Raw genomic sequence first — 27,890 nt, forward strand, 5'->3', positions numbered from 1 at the left:
ATTGAAGTTTTACGGTACATTACATTATGTATTTTTAATAATTTTTTTATAGTAGTTTGATTAATTATTATCTTAGCTAGCGAATAGCCAGCGTTTACTCACCTTGCCCGTCGATCCGTTGCAGTTGTCTCTCATCTGTTGTGTATTTAACCGTCCACGCACTTTTTAAATATTTTATTTAATTAACCTTTATTTAAACAGGGAGTCACATTGAGGTTAAAAATCAATTTTACAAGAGAGCCCTGTCCACATTACAATAAAAACAGAATATTAAAACATACACGTGTATAAAACAATATAATTCAGCACACAATTAACAAAAATAAACATTTAATAAAAGCAATCACATTCAACTACATAGAGGTCCTCAATCAATAATTTAAACTGCCTGAGTGGCGCCAGTACATCTAGCTACAGTGAACTCTGCATATTGTTCCACAAATTAGGGGAAAAAACTAAACGCAGATTTTTCTGTGGAGACTGAAGGGATCTCTAGTGTTATCCATTCCTGTGAACGGTTTTGGTAACTTATTATTCTTATCTTAATTAATGAAGTTACATATAGAGGGAGTTTCTGTAAGATTACTTTGTAAATAAATAAAAGAGAATGCAGCTCTCTTCTTACAGACAGAGAGGTCCATCTCACATTTTTATAGAGACTGCAATGACGAGTCCTAAAATTGTCCCCTGTGATAAAACGTATTGCGGAATGGTAGACTGCGTCCAAGGGTTTCAAAACAGAGGTTGCCACATGCATGTAAACAATATCACCAAAATCCAAAACGGAGAAGCATTGCTTGAACAATCTTTCTCCTATTTTTAATACTAAGGCATGATTTATTTCTATATAAAAAAACAATCTTGGATCTTAGCTTCTTAGTCAGATTTTTTATATGCTTTACGAAGGATAACATGTAATCCATCCAGACACCCAGGTACATATAATGAGAAACAAGCTCAATTTGGGCTCCATTTATAGCTCAAATATGCAGGTCCTCATGGTCAACATTTTGTGACCTAGAGAACAGCATGAGCTTGGTTTTACTTGTATTCAACACTAATTTAAGATCTGTAAGTGATTTCTGAATTGAATCAAAGTCATGCTGAAGTTCACGAATGGCCTGCTACACTGAGGTGGCACAGGAATACAAAACTGTGTAATCTGCATAGAGATGAATACTACAAGAATTAACAGTGTTTCCTATGTCATATACTGTATATACAAAGTGAACAATAATGGACCCAAAATCGAACCCTGAGGAACACCTTTTTGAATTTCAAGAAATTCTGATTTAACCCCATCTATCAAGATGGCCTGAGTTCTGTCGCTAAGATAATTCTGAAACCATAAACAGGCTGTATATCCCATGGCCTACTCTTGATCATTTCTTCAGCAAAACAGAATGATCAACAATGTTGAACGCCTTTGACAGGTCAATAAACAAGGCAGCACAGCTCTTTTTAGCATCCAAGGCATTAACAAGATCATTAACAACTAGCGTGGTTGCTGTGGTAGTACTATGCCCAGGCCTAAATCCTGATTGGTTTATATTAAGAATAAAATTATCAGATAAAAAGGAACAAAGTTGTACATTAACCAAGGATTCAAAAATGTTAACTAAAGAAGGTAGACTTGAAATGGGGCAATTGTCACGTTCTGACCATAGTTCTTGTGTGTTTTTCTTGTTTTAGTGTTGGTCAGGACGTGAGCTGGGTGGGCATTCTATCTTTTGTGTTTCTATGTGGGGATTGTCAATTGGCCTGATATGGTTCTCAATCAGAGGCAGGTGTTTGTCATTGTCTCTGATTGGGAACCATATTAAGGTAGCATGTTTTGTGTTGGGATTTGTGGGTGGTTGTCTTCTGTCTTTGTGTTCTCTGCACCAGATAGGACTGTTTTCGGTTTGCCACGTTTGTTATTTTGTATTTTTGTAAGTGTTCACGGTTTCGTCTATTAAACATGTTGAGCACTGGCTACGCTGCGTGTTGGTCCGATCCCTGCTACACCTCCTCTTCTCGTGAAGAGGAGGAAGGCTGCCGTTACAGCAATAGTTGTCAAGATCATTTGTATCCCCGCCCTTATGGAGTGGCAGCACATATGCGGATTTCCAAGCTTTTGGAATACTTCCTGATAACAATGTTAAATAAAAAGATGTGGGCTACTGAGCCAGCAATAAGGGGTGCTGCACACTTATGCAGACCAGGATCCAAATGATCAGCCTCTGTGGATTGTTTTTGTCTAATGTTAACAAAGCATCCAGGACTTCTTTATCAGTGAATTTCCGAAAAGAAAACTCCTGACAAGCATTTTCAGTATCATTCAATAGATTTTCACCATCTACATCCAAACTACTCTTTTCAAGAGCTGGCTTTGAAATACATTCAAATATAAAGCCTGCAGAGATAAAATGGTGATTACTGTAAATGCATTAATGATATCAATTTTGTCAGTAATAAGGCCAGAATCTAAATTCATTTATTGGGGGAGAAAAGATGATACAACCCTTCAGTGATTTAACAGCTTTCCAAAATTTTGCTGGGTTCCCTGTACATTCAGATATTGTATTAACATAATAATCAGATTTAGCTTTTTTAACTAGTTTTACACACAGATTTCTCAACCGTCTAAAAGACTGCCAGTCTGAGCCCGAGACCGATTTTTAATTCTCAATTTTTTTAAGGGAACATGTTTATCTACAATACAATTGAAAACATTTGAGAAGTGGTTCAGAGCCAGCTCTGGCTCAGACACGAGAGGTATGTGGCAGGGTCTACAGTCAATCACGGACCACAAAAGGAAAATCAGCCCCGTCGTGGACCACATGTCTTGCTCCCAGACAAACTAAACAACTTCTTTGCTCACTTTGGGGACAATACAGTGCCACTGACACGGCCCACTACCAAAACCTGCGGGCTCTCCTTCACTGCAGCTAACGTTAGTAAAACATTTAATCGTGTTAACCCTCGCAAGGCTGCCGGACCAGACGGCATCCCCAGCTGCGTCCTCAGAGCATGTGCAGACCAGCTGGCTGGCGTGTTTACGGACATAGTTAATCTTTCCTTATCCCAGTCTGCTGTTCCCACATGCTTCAATAGGGCCACCATTGTTCCTGTTCCCAAGAAAGCAAAGGTAACTGAGCTAAATGACTATCGCCCCGTAGCACTCACTTCCGTCATCATGAAGTGCTTTGAGAGACAAGTCAAGGACCATATCATCTCCACCCTACCTGACACCCTAGACCCACTCCAACTTGCTTACCACCCCAATAGGTCCACAGACGACGCAATCGCAATCACACTGCACACTGCACACTGCACACTGCCCTAACCCATCTGGACAAGAGGAATACCTACGTAAGAATGTTGTTCATCGACTACAGCTCAGCATTTAACACCATTGTACCCTCCAAACTCGTCATTAAGCTCGAGACCCTGGGTCTTGACCCCACCCTGTGCAACTGGGTTCTGGACTTCCTGACCGGCCGCCCCCAGGTGGTGAAAGTAGGAAACAACATCTCCACTCTGCTGATCCTCAACACTGAGGCCCCACACGGGAGCGTTCTCAGCCCTCTCCTGTACTTGATGTTCACCCATGACTGCGTGGCCATGCACACCTCTAACTCAATCATCAAGTTTGCAGACAACATTACAGTGGTAGGCTTGATTACCAACAACGACGAGACAGCCTACAGGGAGGAGGTGAGGGCCTTCGGAGTGTGATGTCAGGAAAATAATCTCTCACACACTGTCAGAAAAACAAAAGAGATGATCGTGGACTTCAGGAAATAGCAGAGGGAGCACCCCCTATCCACATCGACAGGACAGCAGTGGAGAAGGTGGAAAGTTTTAAGTTCCTCTGTGTAAATATCACCGACAAACTGAAATGGTCCACGCACACAGACAGTGCGGTGAAGAAGGCGCAACAGCGCCTCTTCAACCTCAGGAGGCTGAAGAAAATTGGGATTGTCACCGAAAACCCTTACTAACTTTTACAGGTGCACAATTGAGAGCATCCTGTCGGGCTGTATCACCGCCTGGTACGGCAACTGCACCGCCCACAACCGCCCTCTTCGAGGAGAGCCCTAGTGTTTCCGCAGTTCAAGTATGCAGACATTTGAGCAGTCTTGCACAAACTGGCATATTTTCTGGCTGGCATTTACAGTTATACTCACATGTTTTCAAGTACTGGTGACAACTAATGCATTCTGATTATTGCATAGATTGTAATGGACACCTATGATGTGTGTAAAATACTTTTTGAAGGTTGAAATGATTATAGTGAGCTAACGCGAAGCTATTTTCCAGCTTTGTGTGTTGCCATGTTTGTTGACATTATACAATGCATTCTGGGTGTCACATTCTGGGTGTCGCTACTTATGTGAATGTCTGAACATTGTGTCCCAAAATAAACAGGTCACATTCAGGACATAACTTTGTAAGGACTGTGTTTGTGCAAAATGTTTCTGTGAAAAAACAGTGGCCAGCTCAAATGCTGACTATTGTGTCAATCGAAACTGGATGTTGTAAATAAGCGTTCTAATCACACCGGTTTGAGCATACGCTGCAGGGACCACTGTAGAATGACCACACCCGTTTGTTGGTATGTGTGAAAAGGTTAAGCTAATATCATTCAAACTTTAAAATGTGCAGAACAGTCTGGATTGAGTTGCTTGTATACAACATTTTGATAACATTTATACTTTCTAAACTACTTAACTTTTTGTCCTTCTTAAAAGCACTTTCGTGGGATTTCTTCAACATTCTAAAGGTCCCAATGTTATGAACTCCCAGACTTCCAACATTCTACTCATTGTAAAAAAAAGTTTTTGTTGTTGACACAAATCAGCTACTTTGACCACTTTCCCAACACATTAGATAACAACTTAGAGCATATGAAATCTTAGTCTAGTTCTCTGCTTTTCAAATCTAAAATCAGAACAGAAATATATTCTACCAATCAAACGTCACAGCTGCAACTGCATCAAAAACATTCACTCAAAAATATATATTTTTTGGGGGGGGGGACCAACACTTTGCAAATCTAAAATCAGAACACTTCTTTCACGACCACAAAATAAGTTTAAAGAGCTAAAGGAAGTCCCACAAAAAAATGTCATGGAAAATTACCATTTAAAAAAATAATAATTATACTTTGTTTTTTATTGTAGGAACACAAAGAAAGTACAAATAAAGTGAAATAAAAGAACAAAAAAGATCTGGCAGTTACAGTGCACGTCATACCTTCATCATCATATTAGTTACGTTGACATCTTTGAATTAGAGCTTTTTCAAGTACGAAACCCCTTTTTCACAGTATTCCTGACCCCTCTCCTGTTGAGTTCTTAAAGCAAAGGTCATACGCTCCATGTGGTGTATTTCTTCTACAATGTCTATCCATTGTGTCACTGTGGGAGGGTCTTTTTGTAGCCATTTCCTAGTGATAGCCTTTTTACTGGCTGCCAGTAGGACCTTCAAGAGGTACTTTTCTCTATTGTATCTACTGTATCAGGTATTTCACCCAAGTACAAAGACATTTCTTTGTTTGTTCTATGTCAAATCCCATTATTTTCCCAATGTTAGATCTTATTTCTCCCCAGTAAGTTTCGATTGCGGGGCAAGTCCAAAAGATATGAGAGTGGTCCGCCCTCAATAGACCGCRTCCTCTCCAACAAGGGTGTAGTGAGCCAGTCTGTTTTGATTTCAGTTTAGGTGTCATGAAGAAACGTATAACTGTCTTCCAACAGAATTCTCTCCATGACCTTGAGTTGGTGGAGCTTTGTTGAGTCTCTAATATGTTCAACCATGTTTCATCAGTTATTTCAATGTTAAGTTCCTCCTCCCATTTCTTTTTAATATAGTTTGTAGAATGTTTCTTTGAGGGTTGAATACCCAAGTAGAGATTTTAAATTGCTTTTTTGTTACTCCCCAAGTTGTATGCATTAGTGAATACTTGGATTAAGTTTGGAGGTGCTCAAGGGTCAGTCACTTTTATCTCCCTTAAGAAATAGTGTCGAACTTGTAGGTATCTGTAAAAATCTTGTTTATCCAAGCCATGTTATTTACTTAGGTCCTGGAAGTTATCTAGGTCCCCATTCCTTATAATTGTACTGAATGATGTGATGCCTTTCTGCGTCCATTGTTTAAATCTGCTGTCCTGAGTTGCAGGGATGAAGCTGGGGTCGTATGCGGGCCAACTCAGCAGTTTGATCTCTCTGTCTAAATTATTTTGCTTAACTACCCTAAACCATGTCTTCAGAGAGAAAYTAATCCACWGATTTTGTCTGTTGTATATTTCTATTACCATGTCCTTATTTCCCAAAACTGACTGTATGGGTGTCTCTGTCAAAGTAGTCTCAATGTCTTTCCATTTGGATTCGTATTCTGAATTGCACCAACACACCAGAGGTCTCAATTGGGCTGACACATAATAATCTTTTAGGTTTGGTAAGGCCATACCCCCACAGTGTTTTGGTAATTGTAATGTTGTATATCTAATTCTTGGTCTCTGTAACGCTCTTCTACTTCGTCCTCCTCATCAGACGAGGAGAGGCGAGAAGGATCGGATGACCAAAACGCAGCGTGGTAATTTGACATTATATTTATTTCAAAAAACAGACGAAGACGAAAAACTCTTAAACAAACTACAAAACAACAAACGAAGTAGACAGACCTTGACTTACGAACTTACATACAACGAAGAACGCACGAACAAGTACAGACTACAAATAAACGAACGAACGAACGAACGAACGAACGATACAGTCCCGTATGGTGCAATAACGACACAGACACAGGAGACAACCACCCACAACAAACAATGTGAAACCACCTACCTTAATATGGTTCTCAATCAGAGGAGATGAAAACCACCTGCCTCTAATTGAGAACCATATCAGGTCACCCATTAACCAACATAGAAACACATAACATAGAATGCCCACCCACACTCACGCCCTGACCGACTAACACATACAAAAACAACAGAAAACAGGTCAGGAACGTGACRGTCTCTTACTGTTCCAGATAAACCTTGATATCCGTTTATCCCATTCCGTAAACTGTTCAGGTGGGATTTCTATGGGCAGTGATTGGAACAAATACAGTAACCTTGGCAGGATGTTCATTTTGATTGTTTCAATTCTACTACTAAGATCTAAGGGAAGTGAATTCCACCTGTCTAGGTTTTCATATATTTTCTTGTTGATGTGATCGTAATTCATGCGATAAAGTTTGGGTGTATCCTTTGGTAGATATACTCCAAGATATTTAATGGATGAAGAGGTCCAGTGGAAGTTATACCTACTCCTCAGCTCTTCCTGTGGGGTATAATTATATACTAGAGCTTGGGTCTTGTGTACGTTAAGCACATACCCTGAATATGTTCCAAATGTTTGTAAAACATCCATCAATCTGGGTACACTTGTGCCTGGGTCTTTAAGGAATAACAGAACGTCATCAGCATACATGCATATCTTATGTTCACTATCTCTTATTGTTATTCCCTCTAAGGTTGGGTCCTGTCCTATTGCATGTGCTAATGATTCGATGTACAAGGAGAAGAGCGTGGGTGAAAGATTACAGCCTTGTCTAATTTTATCGTTCGTGTCAAATGTCCATTTATCTTTATTCTAGCGGTCGGACATGAATAGAGTGTTTTGATGCACTGTATCACTTCTTTGTTGAAACCAAATCTTTCCATATCTTGGAATAGGTAATCCCATCCCACTGAATCAAATGCTTTTTCTGCATCTAGACTGATTAATATTGCACTTGTCTTATTCTGAGTAATGTGGTCCATGACATGTAGTGTTCTCCTTATATTGTCCTGTGTCTGCCTATTTTGTATGAAACCAGTTTGATCTCCATCAATCAATTCTGGGATTATGTTCTCCATTCCTTTGGCTATTATTGATGCATATAGTTTATAATCTGTGTTAAGAATTGTGATAGGTCTATATGAACTGCATTCCTTCTTATCTTTACCCTCTTTTGGGATTACAGATATGATGGCCTCTCTCCATGACGGTGGGAGACCCCCTTCCCCCAGAGTCCAGTTAAAACAGGCCTTAAGTAGAGGTGTTAGTTGTTCTCTGAAGGTCTTGAACCATTCTGAAGGGAAGCCATCAGTGCCTGGAGACTTGTTTACTTTTAGTTGAGATATTGCTTTATTAATTTCTTCGGTGGATATTTCTAAAGTTAGTCTATCATTTTGCTCTGTCCCAATTGAGGGGAGATCAAGTGAGTTCAAAAAGTGCTCTATTGTCTGTGCATCTGCCTTCTCTGGTTGCTTGTACAGATTTGTGTAATATGATTCAAATGCATTCTGTATTTCATCTAATTTGCATGTGATCTTCTTTGTTCTGGGGTCTTTTATTTTGAAAATGGTATTCTGTGCTTGTTGTTTCCTGAGTCTCCATGCTAGTAATTTGGTTGCCTTTGAGCCTGCTTCATAATATCGTTGTTTCAGGAACCTAAGCTTTTTCTCTACTTCGTCTCTATAAATCTGGTCAATTTCCTGTTTTACCTTTTGAATCTCTCGTGATATACAGTAAGAGGGTCTTTGTATTGACTATGAGATCGTTCTAAGTTCCTTAGGGTTTCCTGTAATTTCAGGAGTTTCTGTGCTTTAATCTTTTTCTTGAGAGATGATGTGGCTATGATCTTTCCTCTAATAACCGCCTTAGCTGCATCCCACAATGTAGCAGGAGATACTTCCCCATTATCATTATTCTCCAGATAGATGCTCAATTCTGTCTTTATTGATTCGTTGAATGCTGGATCATTCAGCATGCTTGTATTAAGTCTCCATATAGTATTTCATGGTTTGCTATCAWGGTGTAGAGTTAGGTAAACTCCATTATGATCTGRTAAGTCGCTCTGCCCGATCCTACAATCCTTAAGCCTGTGTCTATCTGCACTGTACATGAAAAAGTAGTCTAACCTGGATTAGTGTAAAAGTATGAAAAGTATGTTCCTTATCGGTCTTGTGGGTGTCACGCCATACATCGAGCAGTCCTAGATCCTGCAGTATCCTATTGATCTTTTTAGCAACTAGACTAATTTTCCTATTTTGATTTGTGCTGTCCAATTTTGAGTTTAGAATTGTGTTAAAATCCCCTCCACAGATAAGAGTGCCAGTGGTTTCTGTGGCAATTAAATCAAACACCTTCCCGTAGAAGACCATGTCACACCCTGGGGGTGCGTATACATTAGATAATGTAACTTCCTTGTTATCCAGTTTACATTTAACAAGTATAAATCTACCCTCTTTTATTTCTGACATAAACTCAAAATTAACTGAATTTGGGATCCAGATTGCAACTCCCCTTCTACCCATTTTGTAAGAAGAACAAAAAGTGTTCCTATATCCCATTTTCTTGAGTTTCTTGTGTTCAGGTGTTGATAAGTGAGTTTCCTGCCAGAATAGTATGTCACCTCTCTCCCGTTTCATCTTTGCTATTACCTTACTTCTCTTGATGGCACTCCCCAGTCCGTTTACATTGAGACTTATGACCTCAAATTCCCGATGATGCATCGATTATAAATAAAAAACCCGTGCACCATATCTGCCTGCTTATCATGAGCCTAAAAATGAACGAAAAATCAAGAACGATAATAAAGTAAACCAAAGTGGGAAAATACTTTGGTATTTGGACTCCCATGTCAGAGGACTGTCTCTTGCCTCTGGGGTTTGGGCCCCTCACTCAGATATGAAAATGCATGACGTAGTCACAAACAAGACCTGGTGGAACCGAAAATAATAAGGGCGCCTGTTTCGTCGCTTATATACATCGGTTAATTACAAGTGAAAACTATATCGGTCATGCGTGCATATCCTGAATCCTCCCCTTGATATGCCCTTCTGTCGCCCCGTTGTCAATGTGTCATTAATCCTTAGCTAATATATATGTTATTAACGTGACGCAACTTAGTGTGTTCATAAAGAACACATACTTTTGGCTACTCACCCTTGTTCAGCATAGGGGGTAAATAGGGGAGATATTTTACCTATTGCAATGTCAACCGTAACAACCCAAAGTCTTAATACACTAAGAATTATTCCTTCAAAGTATGGATTTTGTGGTAACAAATTGTGGTAGTACATTCCTTCTAATTGGGTAATAAGATGTAGATAATAACCATTGTAATTACCAGTAGTTACCATTTACAAGACAATTACCTTATTACAAGTATAGGCAACTCTGAAATTTCACAGTTTTTTAAATGAAAGATGCAATAAAGTGGTATCACAGCTGGAAAATGCTATTAACTGTTTCCATTTTGTTCTAATGTTGTATCCTGTCCTAATCTCACAACTTAATAAGAACATGGCTTGTTACCCAGAAAGAGTTTGTATATTTATAACATTTCATAAGCTTTACATTTCAAAAGGCAAAATCAAGACGTTTCTGACAGAATCGTTTCGCTAACAACCTCCTTTTAACCAAATTCTGGGAGTTCTAGTCAACTTAATGTTAAAGCCTTGCGACCTTGATATTAAAACTCCATTGACTGTCTTGCAATGTTAGAAGACAAACCAGCGCAGAGCCTGTGGTCTAGTGGTAACTCCAAGACACTACTAAACATGTGTAACTCTTGATACTTTTTTGTTCTCACTGTTACTTTTTCACTGTTATAATTTGCATGAGTTATGTTACGGGTCTCGTTGCCACCCCCCCTAGACTGTCGAGCCAAAGGGATTCGTAACAATCACAATACAACATGTCAACCATACAACATTGCTACCATAAATTCTGATCATCATCATTTATCCACTAACTTGACCAAAAATGTATCCTGTATCAGGACTTAAAATATCAGGACAAAGTATATATTTATGAATAAAACACATATTCTTCAGAATGCGGATGAGTTCTTCTCAGTACCAAAGTGTCAATCATTGATATGTGGATGATGGATTGATTGAAGTAATGTTAGCAATTACATCAGAGGGGATAGCTGATTCCATATGAAGATCCGTGCATCTCCATTCTGGTCTACTCCTCACCCAAATATATGTGGATTGAATTTAGTTTTAGAAATGCTTTATGGAAAATATATTTGTAAAAAACCCTTTCAATAAAGATCCCAATTATAAGTGACTACCTTATAAAAACCTATTGTTGTAAGACCAGTATTTGCCTACCACAATTACGAATAAATGAATATAAATATTTCTGGTCCAAGTCTGAACCATAATGCTAATCAACAGGAGAGATGGAGTTTGCCATGTTGCACCCTCTGCCATCACCCTCTACTAACCTCCCCCTTTCACTCTACTGAAGTTCAGACAGAGACAGACAAGGAGAGGTTGGAGCAGGGGGCTGCCACACTGGGTGTCCGTGGAACAATTGTTGTGGGGGTTAAAGTGCCTTGCTCAAGGGCACAACAGCAGGCAGCTCACTTCCAGATTTTTCCCATCAGACCCAGGATTTGAACTGGCAACTCTCCGGTTGCTTGCTCGCCCTTTCAAACTGCTAGGCTACCTGTCACCCTAGACAGAAAGCTTGTTGTATCCCCATTMATTTCAATGGAGGAATGCAGGCTTCAACTGTCTAAACAAAATTATTTTGAGAGATAAAAACACATTTTAAGGCTTATGCTAGGTTGAAGATACCCATTATGATGCTATAGTACTCACTCCAGCCTACTGTACTAGCCCACTTTAACCAACTATAATAACTCCACACCTACAAACCACCCCCAAATAATTCACTTTAACTAACCCATAGCCTATGACAACCCTATTCCTACCATTACTACTGCAGTCACTACCACTACTATTTCACAAACATAAATACTTCAAAACTAGCAAGCACACATATTTTCTTTAGGAAATGTCATTTTCTAGTATTTAATTATTTTTTTTAAATAATTTTTGTTTACTTAGCTTTTAGCTGCCAAGTACAGCCTATCACAGATATTCAAGGTTTAAAAAGGTTTCTAAAGTTTGTAATGACCACTTAAAAATGTCAGGCTTGATTTGCCCTAACTAAAAATGTATCAACCCCTACAAAAATKTCCATAAATTATAATCCACATTTTCTGTTACTGCAGGATTATTTTCCTGCTGTGAGAAAATTGACAAATTAAGATCCTGCATCTGTACATGTAATAATAATAATAGTAAACTACTCCAACTACATACTAATAAGGTATCAAATACTACTAAGTGGCCAACACAAAGCAAAAAAGTCCCAAAACTCTTTMTTTTCCCCCAAAACATTAGGCATTGAACAATGTTATTTTTTAAATGTACCATATGTATTTAAAGTATACTATAAAAGTGTATTTTGATGCACTTCTTAAGGTTTCACCGACTACTGCCCAACTTCCCATCGAAATGAATAGACCCCTTAGCAGCGTCACCTCTTCTATAAATGGGTGTATGTGTGCCTTATACCACCGAGTTTTCTTATACTCATACCCAGATTGAGTTGAATAGTCTACCAGCTGGACACACCAAATTATTCCAATGTGAAACACTTGGTAATATTTGGTTGAGACGTTGATCATGGAGATTACAACCTACACTGAACAAACAACATGTAAAGTGTTGGTCCCATGTTTCATGAGCTGAAATATAGTGKCAAGAAAAAGTATGTGAACCCTTTGGAAATTCCTGGATTTCTGCATAAATTGGTCATCAAATTTGATCTGATCTTCATCTAGGTCACAACAATGGACAAACACAATCTGCTTAAACTAATAACACACAAACAATAATACGTTTATGTCTTTATTGAACACACTGTGTAAACATTCACAGTGCAGGGTGGAAAAAATATGTGAACCCTTGGATTTAATTACTGGTTGACCCTCCTTTGGCAGCAATAAACTCAACCAAATGTTTTCTGTAGTTGAGGATCAGACCTGCACACCGATCAGGAGGAATTTTGGGCCATTCCTCTTTACAAAACTGTTTCAGTTCAGCAATAATCTTGGGATGTCTGGTGTGAACTGCTCTCTTGAGGTCATGCCACAGCATCTCAATCGGGTTAAGGCCAGAAGGAGTATTTTCTTCTGTTGAAGCCATTCTGTTGTTGATTTACTTCGGTGTTTTGGGTCGTTGTCCTGTTGTGTCACCCAACTTCTGCTGAGCTTCAATTGGCGGACAGATAGCCTTACACCTCCTGCAAAATGTCTTAATAAACTTGGGAATTCATTTTTCTGTCAATGATAGCAAGCTGTCCAGGCCCTGAGGCAGCAAAGCAGCCCCAAACCATGATGCTCCCTCCAACATACTTTACAGTTGGGATGAGGTTTTGATGTTGGTGTGCTGTGCCTTTTTTTCTCCACACATAGTGTTGTGTGTTTCTTCCAAACAACTCAACTTTAGATTAATCTGTCCACAGAATATTTTGGCAGAAGCGCTGTGGAACATCCAGGTGCTTATTTGCGAACTTCAGACGTGTAGCAATGTTATTTTTGGACAGCAGTGGCTTCTTMCGTGGTGTCCTCCCATTCTTGTTTAGTGTTTTACATATCGTCGCCTAGTCAACAGAGATGTTAGCATGTTCCAGAGATTTCTGTAAGTCTTTAGCTGACACTCTAGGATTCTTCTTAACCTCATTGAGCATTCTGCACTGTGCTCTTGCAGTCATCTTTGCAGGAAGGCCACTCCTAGGGAGAGAGCAACAGTGCTTTTTGGTAGACAATTTGTCTTACCGTGGACTGATGAACATCAAGACTTTTAGAGATACTTTTGTAACCCTTTCCAGCTTCATGCAAATCACCTATTCTTAATCTTAGGTGTTCTGAGATCTCTTTTTTACGAGGCATGGTTCACATCAGGCAATGCTTCTTGTGAATAGCAAACTCACATTTTGTGAGTGTTTTTTATAGGGCAAGGCAGCTCTAAACAACATCTCCAATCTCGTCTCATTGATTGGACTCCAGGTTAGCTGACTCCAATTAGCTTTTGGAGAAGTCATTAGCCTAGGGGTTCACATACTTTTTCCAACCTACACTGAATGTTTAAATTATGTATGTCTTCAATATAGATAAGAAAAATACAATATTTTGTGTGCTATTAGTTTAAGCACACTTTGTTTTTCTATTGTTGTGACTTAGATGAAGATCAGATCAAATTTTATGAACAATTTATGCAGAAATCCAGGTAATTCCGAAGGGTTCACATACTTTTTCTTGCCACTGTAAAAGATCCCATAAATGTTTCATATGCACAAAAAGCTTATTTCGCTCAAATGTGAATGCTGTGCACAAATTTGTTTACATCCCTGTTAGTGAGCATTTCTCCTTTGCCAAGATAATCCATCCACCTGACAGGTGTGGCATATCAAGAAGCTGATTATACAGCATGATCCTTACACAGGTGCACCTTGTGCTGGGGACAATAAAAACCCATTCTGAAAGGTACATTTTTATCAACACAATGCCACATTCCCACCAGACCTGTTGCCAGATAATTGAATGTTCATTTCTCTACCGTAAGCCACCTCCAACGTTATTTTAGAGAATTTGTCAGTGTGTTCAACCGGCCTCACAACCGCAGACCACTTGTACGGCTTTGTGTGGGCAAATTATTTGCTGATGTCAACATTGAAACAGAGTGTCCATGGTGGCTGTGGGGTTATGGTATGGGCCTGCATAAGCTACGGACAACGAACATAATTGAATTTTATCAATGGCAATTTGACTGCTCAGAGATACCGTAATGAGATCCTGAGGAGTTCTACGGCGCAGTCGTATGGACGATGAGGAGGGAGGGTGGTGGCTTGCCTCTTACTGAAGGCCTCTCGGAGGCTTGGTCTGTTATTCCTGGCCGGATCCTATGGTGCGTCCATTGAGGGCTTGAATCTGCAGAGGGATGGGACATTTCACACAGGGGATTTGTAATTCTCCGGTGAAGTATTGATCAATTAAATTATCCGGAGTCCACGAAGGCTTGAATCTGGTGCTGACGGTTGTCCCAGTGGAGGGTTGCAGGTAGTGACAGACGGTGACTGGGTAGCCGGCGGTGACTGCACAGCTCGTCAGGGTCTCCCCTTGTCCTGGCGAGCCCTTCCGTTTCCCGTCAGCTCTGGGCATGTCATAAGCTTCATTATTTTGAGCCACTGCTCTTTTAGCTCTGCCATTCGATCTGAAACTAATTTACAAAGAACTGTTCAGCAGCTCAGAAGCAAGTAATGTTGCTACTGTCAGTTTAGTTTCCCCCCAGATAATAACACCCTTTCCATCCCATGGGGAGGAAAATGTAGCCATTACCCCCACAAATCCAGAGATGATCCGGAGGTGTCTCCATGCCTTTGCCTATATTTGACATATTTACCCTAGTTATCAATTGTTGCCCATCCAGTACATCAAAACTACTGGTATCTGTTTTTAGGCCTGTGTAAGACAGGCAATTAGTGGTGTTTCCTACATCCACATTCCCTGAGTTGCAGATACAAACAGGGGGAGTTATTGTGGGTTTTAATTCTGYCAACACAACATCTCCCTTATTATTTAGGGGATTTACACTACCAGTCAAATACTCTCCCCGTTGTACTTATGGAGGTCCTATGCATTTAATCAGCTGGGATTTTTGTTACCTGGTTGTACGCTAGGAACCTTCTTCCACCTTGGCCATTTAGTCTCAATGTGCCCATCCTCCTTAAATTCTTTAGCTGCATCTGAACTATTACCTATTGTCTTATTGGATACTCCACCTTCCCATGTTGCTTCCTTCCCCCTAGTGACCAACATCAGAATAGTATAATTGCTGTTTCTTCGTCAAACCCTGGTACTGTTCCTTTACATAAAATGGAGTATTTAACATCCAAAATCATTCTTTCCAATTGGTACTACCTGAGTTTCCCACAGAAAGGATGTGGAGCTGGGTTCATGGAAAATCATTACCCATGTGCCACATGTGTTCCCCCTCCCCTGTATGTCACTGCTTTCACCCATTTATTATTCTACACATCCCCGTCCACAAAGGGAATGGGTAGGATTTGGAGAGCAATAACTTCCCTCCATATGTGTTTCCATGGTTGCGATTTTGTTGTTTCACAACCATAGTGTGTGTGTATGATGGTTTCCTCGACATCTGATGACTCTTCAGGTTCTTTGGCTGAACCCTCTGTTGGTTCTTCTGTCCTTTGGCTCGGACCTTCTTCCTCCTTCAGATTTTCTCATTGTCTGCAGAAAAACCTCAGGCACTCCGAACCTGAGTATAAATTCCCTAACTAGCAATTTTGCAACTGTTCGCGAATCACAGTTGGTAGTGGGATGGTTCCACCCACCTGGTAAACCTGTCAATTATCACCAGGCAGTATCTCTTTCTTTCTTTTCGCTCTACCATGTCTATGAAATCCATAACTAGGTGGACAAACGATCCTTTTGGAGTGGGGAACTTCCCTGGTTGCAGTGGAGTTCCCTTGTCTATGTTTTATAACAAACATGCCGCGCAACGATAAATGCACTGTTTTACGTGCTGATTCAAATTTTGGGTCAAATTTTCAAACATTCTCCTCCTCCTCCATTCTCCTCTCATATCCCCCTTTGACGAATGGCTCACTTCATGAGCCAATCGGCAAATATTAAAGAACATGGTTGATGGTGAACAGGGCATGCCAGACAAAAGATGTAGCCATAAGCCAGACGCAGGACAGAGAGCACACCCTCTCTCCCTCCACACTGGGTGATTGAGAATATCAGCCTGCTGCTGTTTCTCAAGATCAGCAGTTTCAGATGACGCAAACGACAAAAAAAAAATGTATGTGTGTGACAACGGGGAACAGCCAATTTGGCCGCCTCATCAGCTATGCTGTTACCAATTCTAGCATAATCACACCAACCCGTGTATGTCTCAACCTTAACAATAGCCAATGTGTTAGGTTATCACATAGCTTCAACTGTTCAACATAAGGTCTGTTTTTAATAGGTGTGCCTGTGGTATTAGTAAACTCTCTTGCTCTCCAAATCCCACACCATGACAAACAAACCCCAATACCATACGCTGAGTAGCCAGTAAAGGCCTTCCCTTCCCCCAATTCACAAGCTGTGGTCAGAACTAATAAATCTGTCTGTTGCGTTGATAAATGGTCTGGTAGGGGTCATATAACCTCAATATCAGCTCCCACATCTACGACATCAAATCCTACATGTTTCTTCCCTGTGCTTTGATCTATATAGGCAGAACCATCAACGAACAGCACCATGTCAGAGTCAAGCAGAGGTACATCAAACAAGTCTTTGTCCGGTACACAATCCTGGGCTGTCCAGATGTCCCTGTTATTGTTACTGATGATTTTCTCAGGGAAGCTCCAACAACTTGTCCAGGATGGCATGCACCAACTACCCACGGGTCCAGCATTGAGTGTTTGTCCAGTCACGAGGGGCACTGGTGGGCCCATATCCTCTTCCAGTCCATGGTTGTGGGTCTGTGGTTGTGGTGAGCCTGTAGAAACAACTGTCCAGACATGCCATTTCTCAAAAGTGAATGTAAATTCCACAGCAGGAAACTTCTCTTGCATATATTCAACAGGCGTGACAGGCTTCATTGCTCCTATCTCCTCATTCTGGTTTGACTGTGCTATGGTGCTCCGGGTTTTTATTTAGATAGTCTGCGTGTAATGTGTTTTCCAATTTCTATAAGGTTATCCTAAAGTGTGTGTAATATGTAGGAATATGCCTATATAAATTCTCCTCTATCTCCTTTCAGTGTGTGTTAAATAACAGTGGGTGATACTGTAATCCTAATTCTACTCTCACTTAATCCAGGCTATAGTAAATGGTTCTACTAAACTCAAATATTTTTCACACACGGGCCTCACAGAGACAACCACATGCTAGACTTCAGTTCCTAATATTATATCTTAAGGGTGTGGAGTAACAGTAATACGTTATACACCAGTGCTCCCTGGTGGTGATAGAATCACAAAATAACTTTTTATGAAAATGTCTCCAAGACTGTCCTATGTGTAGGAGTGTGTCACTAACAAATACGTTCAACCTTTTATTCAAATAATTTATTTCCTACTCCCAATTTTTTATTCCACCATTGGGCCATTACCCAAACCCCGCCATAATCCACAGACAAACAAACAATGAAACATACAACGCACTATTCATAAACAACTCAACTCATTCACTTAGTAAATTTCACACAAAATTAACACTATTCATAACCAACTCAACTCATTCACTGGGTACCTCTACAAAATAAAAAAACAACTAGTATCCAAAAAATTCAATTAGGTGATCAATGCTGAATCACCTCTGCAAAACGAACTAGTATTTAACTCATAACCGGCTACCCCTCCATAGATAGGGCATGCCTCAGATAGCTTCGTCAAACCACTTCTGCACAATAAAATAACTAGTAAACGGGTACCTCTAACAAATAAAAATCATCAAGCTTTCATTTCATTCATCCTATATTGACATCATGCATTTCACCAATAGCCCGTTACGTAAGTTTACCAAACTAAGATCCGACTATGTCATATTCAAAGTGTATGTCTATAATTTAGATTGAGTGAGGTGCCACTTACTTGTTAGAGGGAAACCACACCAGTGAATGCCAATTAATTACAGACTTAGATTAAATGGGTGTCTGCTTACCTTCTTAAATTTGGATCTCTGGCACATGGTATGGAATCTCCTCCAACCAGGGGTTGACACTCACTCCTGGCAAGCTCGCCAAATGTCGGGGTTCGTTTCCTTGTTCCTTGTCAATCATTGGCTCATTGGTGAAATTAGCATTATGACAATATCTTTAATTAAATCATTCGAAACCTTTTAATGCAATTGCAGACAGAAGTTGACAATCAGGAACATAGCACACATGTTTCCGAGTAAGTTCTGCATCAAAGAAAAGGTCCCATGTTATTTTATTAAACCCGAAGTCCAGCACTAGTGATGTCACTGCCTACGTCATTACCTTTTATTCATGAGACCAAAACCATGCCTACACAGCTATATAAATAAGGCTTTTAGTGTTATCTAAAAGCTTAGCAGTAAATGTCCATGTTGATTTATAGTGGAATGTCTGCCTAGTCTCCTATCTCTTACACTCCCCTGCAGAGTTCTGTCTTCACAGTCACACATTTCTCAGACAGTTTCTTCATAAGAGGCAGAGAGCCTAGAAAAGAACTGTGGAACAATATTACACCTCATAATGTTGTCAATCTGTAGTCTAGGACCCTGTACATGTAAGGAGGGAGGGGTCTTATAACCCCTCCCCTTCTATTAATACAACATAAACATAATCAATTATTCTAATACATCAAACATTTGGTACAGCCCCAATCATGACCCCTAGGTGAACCTCTAACGCCAGGTATCATTTGATACAATATAAAGTAATGCATAGACTTCACTACTCCAAAACCTAACTATATATATATATATATATATATATATATAACTGCATTTTTTTAAATGTTCGGTGGGAGGCAGATACCTGGCCTAGAGTGTTTTCTCTGCCAAGATAAGCCAATATTATGAGTTCCCATTAAGCGGACCTTCTAATCCTGAAACGACAGTTACACCTGAACTGGCGCTCCAGGCCAGAACACATCTTTTTAAAATGTTGTTTTGCAATCCATCTGGATCATAACAGTCTTGTGTGAAAGCCCTTACAGTGTTGTGGTCTTTGTGATTACACAGGTTATGGACTTCAAAGGCCCATTGGGAACATTGTCAAATTAAAACAGTGGTGAAGTTAATTCATTTATATATTTACCACTTTCTTTATCTTACCAAGTTTTTTGGTTTACTGGGAAGTAATGAATGATATTGGCTTACTTTGTTTGAGAACTCACTGCAGGCCTGACATTAGTTACACCAGGTTGTCCGGGCCAGAACACGCTCTAGGCCAGGTATATCATTTGCATCATACTTCAGATCCCCCTTCCTCTGGGTATTGGCTAAGTAAATATAATTATTTTCTAAGAAAATTGCAAGGACTATTTACTCAGTGGCATCCTTCTGAATTACAAGATGAATTACTCTATACACACTAAGGATTAATACCAGAAACTGTGATCCTAAGATTTCCTGACCAAGCTCCCTCCCATTTCTTGTGAAAAATAATTTCTAACAAAATGGCTAATTGAGGAAATAGATTTTCACGAAAAACAAGATCAAGGGCTTACCATGTGTATTTGTGGTCTCTAAGTCAAGTGAAAGGTGCAATGTGTAACATTTAAGTAATTTCCCCTCAACGTTTTAATCTGATTTACAGTGTTAATGCCTTTCTGAGTTAAGTAGGGGTGACCAGGGCTAATTGTAACACTTTGAATTTCTCCAAACAGAAGCAAGCAAAAGTGATAAATCTCACTCAGTACATGGCTATTTAGGTTCTCTCAATGCTTGAAAGGTTTCAAAAAGTTTTCAAATATCTCTCTATTTGCTTGTTTAATGGACAAATGTTTTTTTAAGGGTGAAGGTAGTTTTTTTTACACCAGCTGTATATACAGTGGGGAGAACAAGTATTTGATACACTGCCGATTTAGCAGGTTTTCCTACTTACAAAGCATGTAGAGGTCTGTAATTTTTTATCATAGGTACACTTCAACTGTGAGAGACGGAATCTAAAACAAAAATCCAGAAAATCACATTGTATGATTTTTAAGTAATTAATTTGCATTTTATTGCATGCACTATTCAAGATGTTTTGAGAGGAATCGAATGCCCAATTCACTGTACATGGTTACGTACATAAATACTAATATTTCTTGCAAAGTCATTAAATATTTCTAATAATTTAATCATTAATTTGTTAAGTTAATAACGGAGTTCATTATTTACATATTTTTTATGTTAAATTTGACCCCAGCTTCTGTTACAATTGCCCCTGGCACAGGGGCATGTGTAAGGTCAAGACCTTTAGGATTAAATCAATATTGTAATCCGACCGTCTTCTGTACAGACCTATGAAGGATTAAGAGACAGATGTAAGTTTCTTATTTTACATTACTGGCCTACTTCAAGAGGTCTCTGAGCAACGGAGTAAAAGACTAAAAAAGTACAATTGTCCCCGGTCTCCCATACAGCTGTACAACTACATCATCTTAACGCTAAAAGTAAGGACCTATGATACCATTGTTTATGTTTTTGTTGTGATTTGATACTTTGTATGTAAACAAATGCATTTAGGTAACACTTTGGGACCATACTTGTGAACTTTTACTTAGACCATGGTTTAAGCCATTGGTTTAAAATGGCTAGCCGCTAGCTTTTCTCATAAGCCAACCTGGCCAATTTAGCCACGATGCTGAGGATGGCCAGCTGAGCAGATAAGTATATCCGGTAACAAAATAACAAATCAACCTATGAGAGACTTTAAACGGTAGAGCCACCATCCAATTGTACATGTGTAACAGGGTTATATTGGTGATTCCCCTTGCCACTTTATTGTTAAGCCAATGGGTTTTTGGTTTTAGTTTTGTCCTGCCTTCATCTACTCAACATGGCATCTTATTGGCTGGTTTGCGTAGCTTACTTACGAGGGAGGATGTTTCAGTTAGAATCGTCCCAGTGAACAAGCACCAAACCAGCGGTAAGTTGTTGATTGCAAAGCTCTGTAGGTCAAAAGTAATTTTTATACTCCCAAGTGATGATTTAAATGTACAATTTATATCAATTTGTTTGTAAATGTTATTCGAACATCACTCATAAGATGCAGCGTTTTTTGGTGAATATTTGCTGTGCATTTTGTTGTAGAGAATTCCAACTAATACTAGCTAGAAACTTACTGTGTCTGGTGGGGGGGTTCGTATATTTTGTACAGTGCGTGAGTGCAGAGTTGGATGGTGAGCCGTGCATTGCATGACGTGCAATTTTGTGCTGTTCCTATCAGAATAAAGCTCCATGACTGGTGCTACAAGTTGGAGTTCGTGTCGATGATTGATTGTACACAACGCAAGAAGAGTACTGTTACACATGTTCAACAGGTCAATTTGACAACCAGAGGCAGAATGTTAAACCATCCAACAGCTTGGTTTAATTTGTTCCCCGTGGTCTAAGTGGAGTGTGCTAGTATATTTGAGTATGATGCTTCCTTTACTAGGCCACTGATGTCATTCACTGATGTACTTTCACTAATAAAAGTAGGAGGATTATATAACACGTAACTTTGTATTCAAACATAATAAAAGTCAAAGGTGAAGACTCTCATGGTGTTGTCAAATATCAGTAATTAACCCACTATTGCTATCCTGGATTTGTGGTGTGATTAAATTAAAGTGACCTACTCCATAATATCGGCATATGGTGGCTGTGAGTTCGGAACCCATTCAGGGCAAGATTMTTTTTAAGGAGAAAACCCTCCACTGCTTGTCCTCAAGTGAAATAGCACAAATTTCACAGAGTAGCCGATTTATCAAAATGCTTATAAAACCGTGTACACATCTGTAATTTCACCTATATTCATTGTAGTGACAAATATTTCTGTATTAGGCCTGTCTTATATCCTGTATTTTGGTCTGAGTGACTCCAAGATGCTTGTTTCATATTATTCAATTACCGCTTCCGAGTGGCGCAGCAGTCTAAGGTATTGCATCTCAGTGCAAGAGGTGTCACTACAGTCCTTGGTTTGATTCCAGGCTGTATCACATCTGTCTGTGATTGGGAGGCGCACAATTGTCCCAGTGTCGTCCGGGTTTGGCCGGGGTAGGAACAAATTCTTATTTTCAATGACAGCCTAGGAATAGTGGGTTAACTGCCTTGTTCAGGGGCAAAACAACAGATTTTTACCTTATCAGCTCAGGGATTTGATCTTGCAACCTTTCAGTTACTAGTCCAACGCTCTAACCACTAGGCTACCTGATTGAGATAAAACTGTCCAGTTTGAGTGTTTGTTGCAGCTCGTTCCAGTCGCTAGCTGCAGCGAACTGAAAAGACGAGCGACCCAGGGATGTTGTCAAAGTAATTAAATATTAAGTTTGAAACAACTTTGCCTGCATTATCATGTTGTCAGATTTACTTTAAACTTAGGGCAATGTTGTTATTAGCTAGCTGTCACACCCTAATCGGTTTTACCTGTCTTTGTGCTTGTCTCCACCCCCCCTCCAGGTGTCGCCCATCTTCCCCATTATACCCAGTGCATTTATACCTGTGTTCTCTGTTTGTCTGTTGCCAGTTCGTCTTGCCAGGTCTTACCAGCGTGCTTTCCCATCTTCCTAAGTTTCTGTTTCCTAGTTTCCCCGGGTTTTGACCATTCTGCTTGCCCTGACCGCGAGCCTGCCTGCCGTTCTGTACGTTAGTGATTCTGCCCTGGATTACGGACCTCTGCCTGCCCTCGACCTGTATTTTGCCTGCCTCTTGTTTGGTCAATAAACATCTGTGAGCATCCGTGTCTTATCCTGAGTTCTGATACTATCAAAGTTTGTCAAAAATAGCTAGCAATGCTAAGGTTAGCTAGCTAAAATCTGGTGGCCTCCCCTCAATCTTAGATAGCTAGCTAACATTATACTCAAGTCAATCTGGTGACATCAAAATGATGACAAAAGGGTTTTCCTGCTAATTATTTGAATCCTTTTGAAAGTCATTGCATTTCTAAGCCACTGTAATGCACTTTGATGATCATTCCTTGACGATGCAATGAGTAGAATGCTCAGTTGGGCATCAGTTCAAAACAATATTGTGAGGAAACATGAAACCCATTAATATTTGCACGGTAGAATTCAATGGCTATAGTTAATTTTTACATGTTTTGTTTGAGCTGCTTTTGAAAGAAAGTTGAATTGAAAACAGTATTGGTATTGTTGAGTTCGATTTTCATAATAGCAAGCTAGGAGTGATTGGTTTGATTAGCTAAACTAGCAAGTCTGCTTGTTTGTTTAGCACGCTAACTACTGTAGCTATCTAGTAAACTTGCAAGCTACTTCTTTCATAGGTTAAATCATGTCGTTGATTTGGCTCGTAATCTTGGTAAACATGAGACAACTCAGGCCTCCCGAGTGGCCCAGCGTTCTAAGGCACTGCATGGCAGTGCTAGAGGTGTCACTACAGACCTGGGTTTGACAACCGGCCGTGATCGGGTGTCCCATAGGGCAGCGAACAATTGGCCCAGTGTCGTCCGGGTTAAAGTAGGATTTGGACAGGGGTTTTATTTGACTCATCGCACTCTAGCGACTCTTTGTGGTGGGCCAGGCGCCTGCAGGCTGACCTCTGTTGTCAGGTGAACAGTGTTTACTCTGACACATTGGTGCCAGCGGGTGGGTGTTAAGAAGCACGGTTTGGTGGGTCTTGTTTCGTAGGATGCATGACTCTACCTTCGCCTCCCGGGCCCATTGGAGCGTTGCATTGCAGCGATGAGACAAGGGGGTAAAATAAAAAATATATAAGAGACAACTCACTTTTTGCAAATCTATCCAACTAACCATTTTGATGCAACATGATTACATTGATAAAGTCAGTTAAATTACGAGGAAACCCTAATGTTGATTCAGCCTTTTTTTGCCTGGAGGGAGGGAATACACTCCAGGGTGTGTAACTGTGGTTATTGTCATGGCTGCAGTGTAATTTTGTTTGATATTCAACTGTGAGAGGTGTGGCAGTAAGCAGCAGAAAGAGTATAAGACAGCACTCAAGGGGTAGAGGTCCAGAAGACGTCAAGACAACCAGGTATCAATCAGTCAGCATATTCCAACTATCAGAGGTACGTTTGCTTTCACTGAGCATATTCTCAGATGTATATAGGTGTATATGGGTGGACAGGAGTGTATACAGGTGGACAGGTGTGTGTGGCTGGACTGGTTGTTGCATACAAGAGTATTTTGGTGGACAACTGTATAATGTGACATGCTAAAAACACGGTTTATCTCATTTTCTAGAGGATGATGATCAGTGTGTGTGTGTGTTTTAACATGCCATGCTCTATGTGCTTTAGTAAAGGATGAAGATCCAGAGTATGTTACTGCTGTTCGCTCTAGTGGGTGTCCTGTTAGCAAGCTCCCTCAATGAAGATAACTCTAAGGAAGGTATGTCTATTGTGTGCATGTGTGTGTGTGTACTACTAATCCTGGTTTTAATCTGAAATAATTTGATATGATGACAAATCTTCCCCAAGAGGATAGTGCTATGGAGAAGGTGGAGAATGGACTGGTGAATGCCATTGCAGAAGATGAAGCACAACGTATGTACATATAGCTATCTACTGTATGTATCTTTCTATCTCTGAGCCTATCTATCTGAACATGATGCATGTCAAAGAGAAGTTACTAGAGGTTTATAAAAAGGGTGAAGGCTAATTCCATGTCTCCTGTTGATTAGCATCATGGTTCAGTCATCATCATGGATGATGAGGTACCAGAATGGGGTCACGGACGATTCTTTCCTGGTCTCCATATGGAATCAACATAACTAACATTACTCTACAAAGCCCTACATTCATCCATTCATGATGGCAATGTTGTATTGTGATCCTCCAATAAAATAGGCCTTTCACACATACATGTCTAGCAGTGTTTTTCATTCAGTGTTACAATGTTAACATGACCATACAATTCGGGTTGAGGTCAGGTGATTGTGGAGGCCAGGTCATTTGATGCAGCACTCCATCACTCTCCTTTGTCAAATAGCCCTTACCCAGGCCGGAGGTGGGTTTTGGGTAATTGTCCTGTTGAAAAACAAATGACAGTCCCACTAACCGCAAACCAGATGGGATGGCGTGTCACTGCAGAATGCTGTGGTAGCCATGCTGGTTAACGGTGCCTTGAATTCAAAATAAATCACTGTCAGTGTCACCAGCAAAGCACCATCACACCTCCTCCTCCATACTTTACATGTGTGTATTTTTTTATTTATTTAACTAGGCAAGTAAGTTAAGAACAAATTCTTACTTTCAATGACGGCCTAGGAACAGTGGGTTAACTGCCTTGCTCAGGGGCAGAACGGCAGATTTTTACCTTGTCATCTCAGGGATTCGATTGTGCAACCTATCGGTTACTTGTCCAACACTCTAACCAGTAGGCTACCTGCCGTCCCATTACATATGTAATCATGTAGTAACCAAAGTGTTAAACAAATCAAAATATATTTTAAATTTGAGATTCTTCTAAGCCACCCTTTGCCTTGATGACAGCTTTGCACACTTTTGACTTTCTCTCAACGAGCTTCCTGAGGAATGCATTTCAATTAACAGGTAAGCCTTGTTAAAAGTTCATTTGTGGAATTTCTGGACAGTCATTGCGGAAAATGTCAAGAACATCGAACGTTTCTGCAAGTGCAGTCGCCAGCAGAGGAAAGGCAGACAGAGTTACCTCCACTGCAGAGGATAAGTTCATTAGAGTTACCGGCCTCAGAAATTGCAGCCCAAATAAATGCTTCACAGAGTTCAAGTAACAGACACATCTCAACATCAACTGTTCAGAGAATAATGTGTGAATCAGGCCTTCATGGTCAAAATGCTGCAAAAGAAAACACTACTAAAGGACACCAATAAGAAGAAGAGACTTGCTTGGGCCAAGAAATACGAGCAATGGACATTAGACCGGTGGAAATCTGTCCTTTGGTCAGATGAGTCCAAATTTGAGAGTTTTGGTTCCATCCTCCGTATCTTTGTGAGACGCAGAGTAGGTGAACAGATGATCTCCGCATGTGTGGTTCCCACCCGAGTGGCGCTACGGTCTAAGGCACTGCATCTCAGTGCTAGAGGCGTCACTACAGACATCCTGGATTGATTCCAGGCCGTAACACAACCAAGCTATGATTAGGAGTCCCATAGGGCGGTGCACAATTGGCCTAGCATCGTCCGGGTTTGGCCAGTGTAGGCCGYCATTGTAAATAGCAATTTGTTCTTAACTGACTTGCCTAGTTAAATAAAGGTACAATTAATATGTGTGATTTCATAGTTTTATAGAAATAAATAAATGTAGTGATGAAGTCAATCTCTCCTCCACTTTCAGCCAGGAGAGATTGACACGCATATTATTAATATTAGCTCTCTGTGTACATTAACCAATCAATCTAATTTATTTATAAAGCCCTTCTTACATCAGATGATATCTCAAAGTGCTGTACAGAAACCCTGCCTAAAACCCCAAACAGCAAGCAATGCAGGTGTAGAACTCCCTAGAAAGGCCAAAACCTAGGAAGAAACTTAGAGAGGAACCAGGCTATGAGGGGTGGCCAGTCCTCTTCTGGCTGTGCCGGGTGGAGATTATAACAGAACATGGCCAAGATGTTCAAATGTTCATAAATGACCAGCATGGTCAAATAATAATAATCACAGTAGTTGTCGAGGGTGCAGCAAGTCAGCACCTCAGGAGTAAATGTCAGTTGGCTTTTCATAGTCCGAATCATTAAGAGTATCTCACCGCTCCTGCTGTCTCTAGAGAGTTGAAAACAGCAGGTCTGGGACAGGTAGCACGTCCGGTGAACAGGTCAGGGTTCCATAGCCACAGGCAGAACAGTTGAAACTGGAGCAGCAGCACGGCCAGGTGGACTGGGGACAGCAAGGAGTCATCATGCCAGTTACACCGGATAAGACGAGACGTCCTCCAGATATAACAAACTGACCCTAGCCCCCCGACACATAAACTACTGCAGCATAAATACTGGAGGCTGAGACAGGAAGGGTCAGGAGACACTGTGGCCCCATCCGATGATACCCCGGCCAGGGCCAAACAGGAAGGATATAACCCCACCACTTTGCCAAAGCACAGCCCCCACACACTAGAGGGATATCTTCAACCACCAACTTACATCCTGAGACAAGGCCGAGTATAGCCACAAAGATCTCCGCCACGGCACAACCCAAGGGGGGGCGCCAACCCAGACAGGAAGATCAACGTCAGTGACTTAACCCACTCAAGTGACGCACCCCTCTTAGGGATGGCATGAAAGAGCACCAGTAGCCAGTGACTCAGCCCCTCTCATAGGGTTACTTCTTGTAATGCAAGTTTATCAGCCTATCATCAACCCTCAATGAGTGA

The 27,890-nt window shown here is 40.5% G+C and overlaps 1 long non-coding RNA gene across 1 annotated transcript; it reads left to right on the plus strand.

The window, feature by feature from the left end:
- Window positions 1–24,542: 24,542 nt before the first annotated feature.
- On the plus strand, window positions 24,543–25,405 carry LOC112068872 (uncharacterized). Its single transcript, XR_002893646.2, has 4 exons — window positions 24,543–24,613; window positions 24,845–24,935; window positions 25,025–25,090; window positions 25,228–25,405. It is a non-coding gene; the product is annotated as an uncharacterized lncRNA (long non-coding RNA).
- Window positions 25,406–27,890: the final 2,485 nt, after the last annotated feature.

The sequence above is a fragment of the Salvelinus sp. IW2-2015 genome, unplaced genomic scaffold (assembly GCF_002910315.2).
Source record: "Salvelinus sp. IW2-2015 unplaced genomic scaffold, ASM291031v2 Un_scaffold776, whole genome shotgun sequence".
In the NCBI taxonomy this organism is placed as follows: domain Eukaryota; kingdom Metazoa; phylum Chordata; class Actinopteri; order Salmoniformes; family Salmonidae; genus Salvelinus; species Salvelinus sp. IW2-2015.